The sequence below is a fragment of the Trichechus manatus genome, unplaced genomic scaffold, assembly GCF_000243295.1.
Source record: "Trichechus manatus latirostris isolate Lorelei unplaced genomic scaffold, TriManLat1.0 scaffold00076, whole genome shotgun sequence".
Taxonomy (NCBI): domain Eukaryota; kingdom Metazoa; phylum Chordata; class Mammalia; order Sirenia; family Trichechidae; genus Trichechus; species Trichechus manatus.
This window is the reverse complement of record NW_004444012.1, coordinates 5082428-5087500: the sequence shown is the minus strand read 5'-3', so window position 1 is coordinate 5087500 and position 5073 is coordinate 5082428. Positions and strand designations below refer to the sequence as shown.

Genomic DNA, 5073 nt, shown 5'->3' with positions numbered 1-5073 from the left:
GGGGGGGGGGGGAGATAAACACGTTAGTGGAAATACCAAATAAAAAATATATATCAGTAATTCCGACTGTCATTCGGCAGCTCTGAAGCACAAGACAGCCTTCTGCCTTTGTCCCAGCGACGCTGGGATCAGAGTTATTTCGGTGGAGCTGCAATCAAACTCCTTGAATAACTATTTAGAAATAATCCGGGAAGCTTGGGGAAGAGAGTTAGACTACAAAAAATCACTGTGGGGCTCAGCACCCGAAGAACAGTGCTGGAGGTGTTGGAAAGAAGAGCTGGTGACAGGGACAGAGTCCAGAGAAAGAGAAAAATAAAATATTTTTCATCTTTTATTTGCTCAGTTCGGTGATGTAAGAAGGAAAACTTCTTTCAAAGAATACCTTACCTTAAAGGATTGATTTGATTTCTATCCTAAAATCGCTGGTATCTCATTCATCTAGCTTCTCATTTTAAAACTTCACTTTTCTTTTACCTGAAGGCATTTGTCTGAATCCAACTAATAATTTATAGTTTTCTTCCAAACCGGTAAACAGACCCTTCACAAATAAAAATGAACCTTACAGAGTCAAGAAAAATCTGCTTAATCCGGAATACTACAATTCAAAAACATTGATAACTAAAGTTACAACAAGATTAAGGTTGGATTTATTTGCTCCTCTAGCAGAGCATCAATTGTTCTGATGTAAGAAGACAAAAAGGATTTAAACCAGGGATTTTAATACACAGATTACCACGTAGGACCTCACCATTTTGAGGGATTTGGCATTATCTGTTCTGAAGATCTATAACTTTCTAGAAAAAAAAAAAAGAGAAGGTGTATAGAAACAGGGACGCAGCCGCCTTAAGGAGCTTGGGCAAATTCACCTAAAATACAATCTAGGTTCATAAATGCTTGTTTCAAATTAAATATTCCCCATAAAGCCAATGCTCTTTAAATTAAGGAATTATTGTGGGATTCCATTATTATTTTAAATCTTCAATGTTACCTATAAGAGCATTTCACGTTGGGGCAGAAAAAGAAAAATAGAAACGAAGCAATTGTCAGAAGTCTTGGGGATGCTTCAATAAGAAAGAGGTGATTAAAAACAGACTCTTAAATTTGAGAGGCCCGAATCCCCCTCCCCTTCACCCCCACCCGCTTGGGTCCCCTCCCTTTCACCTCTTTTTTAATGCAGTGTCCCCACCCCCACTCCAGAGCTAAGTAGCCGATTTGGGATTCTGAAGGAATAGGTTTCAGCATCCATATTTGTTCTGGGGCACTTGTAAAATGCGATTTGTAGAGGGTCTTTAGCCCTCTGGTTGTCTTTGAATTGTTTTTACTGAAACAGATCTTTTGCAGTTAATGAGTCCCCACGCAGCTGGACAGCTCCTCTCGGACACTGAGAGCTCTAACCCCAAAATGACCCCAATTTGACACCGCAAGATGAAATTTTACCGCCTGTTAAAACCATTTCCAGCCTGGGCAGAAGGAGCTGACCGGTGACGGAGGTGTGTACCGCCTCCTGCGACCCCCATCTCGCGCCTGTCTCCAGGGTCTGCCCCATCTACTTTCCCTTCACCCCAAATGTGGGAGAGCAGATGAGCCTCACAGCCTGGGTGAGAGTGCCGAGGCTGAGAACGGGGCAACGGCAACGCACCACCACGCTAGCAATCAGATCGGTGGGCACCCCACTGCTTCCTAATCGCTTCTATTGCACTGTAAAATTGGGGATGAGAGGAGGCCAGGAAATTCTTAAATGTTAGCTGCACCTTTTCCTGCTCTATTAATAAAACATCAGCAAGTTGCTGATTAAAAGTAATAGTCTTTTGACTTCATCAGACTGAACAAGAACCGACACCCTGAATCGCCTCCAACTTGATCTTGTGTATAAGCCAGTGCACTGGGATTGCTATTTTAAACAGCTCATAAATGCTTGCAACTGGGTAAGTAAAAACTCTTTAGTCACATGTAATTCAGGGTTCTCCCCTTAGGCAACTGGTCAATTTTAAAACGATGGAGATTTTTCTCCAGCTGGATTGTCTTTTTAATACTCACATTTAACTAAAGGTCTTTGGAGTGGAAGGTGATTTTTTTTTCTTTGACAATATCGTGAACTTCCTGTTTCTCTCTCCCTCTTGCATCTGGCCCGACTGTCCCTACTGTTTGTTTTAATGTATTGAATAAAAAGCAAAAGAAGTTACAGACTATTAGAGAGAAAGGAAGAAAGGAGTTCAAGTTAAAATGCCATCTGCACCGCCCAAAGCGTGAAAATAGAGTTTCATCTTTTTCTTTTTTGTAAAATCCAAGATTATCGCCGGACAATCAACGCATTAATAGCTTAGCAATTGTTTGAAATACAGAATTCATCAATCGGTCTGCATTGTTTTTGACTAGACGCACTGCCATGGAAGAAACATGTTTTTAATCCTAGTAAGGGTTTTCGAAATGAAAGTGTAGGAATGCTAACTCACTTCACAGTATCACTATGGGGAAAAAAAGGAGAAACAAGGTACCAGCGTTGAATGTCTATGCTCTGTGGTGCAGAGGTTCGATGCGAAGCTGAGCTTTATAAAAGAAGCATTTATCAAGGACATTGAGGAGTTTCTTTTTTTTTTTTTTTTAAAGATAATTGGCGCTTGCTTAACAGGACATTTACAACAACAATAAATCCTATTTGGCGACAATAAGTACCCAATATTGAAAAATCAGAACAACTGGAAGAGAAAGAACCGAAAAACAGAAAAACTTCTCAGCCAGCGCCGCTGCTCCGAGACTTGGATCCGCCAATATCCAGATCTCTGCAAAGTCGAAAATGCCCCGTAGCGAGACCAGATTGCTTTTTTCTCTCTCATCCTTCCCGCCCCAGCTAAACTGAATTCGCATAACTGCCGCATAAAATAAAAATCCTCGAGACCAACTTTTTCTCTCTCTTTTTTTTACGCCTTTTCTTTCTTACTCACCTTTTTTTTATATGTCGGCGAGCCCCACTCGGCAACAAACAAGAAGGATGCTTTTAATCTTGGAGTTCTTCTAGGAATAAAAAAAGAGGTGGAGGGGGAAGGACCCTCCCCCCAACATGCAGGTTTCCAACCCTTCGGCTCTGGCAGGCTCGAAGCCGGGCAGGAGAGTGGCTGAAAGCCTGGGGAGACGCTCCTTCCCGCAGCTCCGCGCGCCCGGCCGTCCCTGCCCCGGCCGCGGGGCAAATACCTCGCGGTCCGCAGCCCGGCTCCCTGGCGTCGGGTACCCGCGCCTCTGCCAGCCCCGCCGCGCTATCTTTCTTTATAGGTGAGGGCCGATTTCCCGCAGACATCATTGTTATGATGGCTCATTTAATCAAACTGTTTAATTGCTCTGGTAATCACGATCATCATCACAGGTGCTCAATCATTCATCATTTTTGGAGGGCTTTATTGACCTCCGGAGCTCATTCCCCGGCCCCATTAAAACCGGGCCAAATTTCTCTGACTCCGCTTGAAGTCTCTGCACACTGCGATCTAAACCTAGTTTGCACGGCCCGAAAGCTTACAGGGAAGAAGAGAAGATGGAAAGGGGGCAAAAAAAAAAAAGCCTTATCCCCAACCCCCTCCCCACTTTCTTCTCTTCTCTCGGTGGGTCTCTCTCTCATACACACACAGACGCACACACGCGCGCGCGCGCGCGCGCACACACACACACACACACACACACACACACACACACACACACGGTAATTTCTGTCCCTGCCCCCTCCGCTCTCGGGGAAGTTGGGTCAAAGCCGCGCGCAGAGGGCACGCTACTTTGGACTTTCCAAATCGGTTCAAAGTTGGGGACGGAGGCGGCTGTTGAGGAACAGTCTGGTTTCTAGTCTCGGGGCAGGGGACCGTGAACCAGGGCGAGAGAGCGGAGTCGGGGAGAGGGCGCGCTCGGAACGCAGGGCCCGGCGGCCGGGAGTTGGGGGCGGCGGGGGGCTGCTGCGCGGCGCGCGCGGGGTGACCGTGGCTCCGCCCCCAGCTCCGGGTCGGCGTGATTGACGCGCCCCCGCCGGGAAAGCGGCGGCGCGGAGGTGAGGCCGGGTGCAGCTCCCGCCAGGGATTGGGCGAGGGACGGCCCAGAACCAGTTTCCACACCAACCGGGTCGAGTAGTTACCTTCGTTCCCCCCACTCTCCTTTTCCTTTTCGGAAAAGTTCATTCTGAGTCGGCTCCATCTTCGCGACCTTCCGCGGGAATCGCCCCGGTGTAATTAACACGGCCATTAGCCGGCGGTCCCGCGCCCGGGCCGCCGCACACCCGGCGACCACAACCAAGCTGGGCAGGGAGCGCCGGCCACCCCTCGCAGGGCATCTTCTCTCTCTCTCTCCTGCCTCTCCTCCCCTCTCCTGCCCCTCCCTCCCTCTCTCTTTTTCTCAACTGTGCTTCCCAGGTCTAAGTGAGACCCACTTTCGGAGAGGCACATCAGACACACACACACACACGCACGTACGCCCTTGGCGACACCAAAAAACATCAGACACCCAAACGACTCTCTCCCCACTCCCTCCCTCCCGACTCGGCCGCGGCCCCCCGAAGACTTGTCGCACAACCTAGAGGGAGTGCGCTCTGAGTTAAGCTGGTCTCTTCTGGTCCTGGGGTGTGGGGGGAGAAGGATACTGACAAGGGTCCTGGCTGTGCACAGGGAAGAAAGTGCCACTTAAAAAAAATCTAGCCCGGCGGTGGTACCGTCTGTAGAGCCCGCTGCCCCTAAGTGTTAGCAGGAAGCCTTCGGGGCGCGGTAATCCGCCGGCACATGGGGAGTGGGGCGCGGAATTAAAAGGAACAAAAGCCAGAGCGCCATGCCAAACGTCCCCGACGCGACCCAGTTAGGCAGGACCCCGGACTGATGTGAAAATGAACTCCAAGTAAGTTTAAAAAAAAAAAAAGAGAAGCTCCGAGGCTGTACCGTACTTGCCCTGTGGTTTTCTGCAGTTTTCCTCCCTGCGCTCTCCCTGTCCTCTGCCTTCTCTCCCTCTCCCCGCTCGCGCGCGCGCACAGGCGCACACACACACACTCACACACTCACACACACACTCTCTCCTCTTCCTCCCTCCTCCCCTCCCCGCCGTCCCCGCGGAGGA

The 5073-nt window shown here is 49.0% G+C and overlaps 1 protein-coding gene across 1 annotated transcript in view; it reads left to right on the top strand.

Moving 5' to 3' along the window:
- Positions 1 to 4442: 4442 nt before the first annotated feature.
- The window catches only part of MEIS2 (Meis homeobox 2), a 221929-nt gene continuing 221298 nt past the window's right edge, over positions 4443 to 5073 (top strand). The window contains exon 1 of the mRNA XM_004380610.1: positions 4443 to 4857. The gene's annotated coding sequence lies outside the window, so the exon portion shown is untranslated. The remainder of the gene's footprint in view (positions 4858 to 5073) is intronic.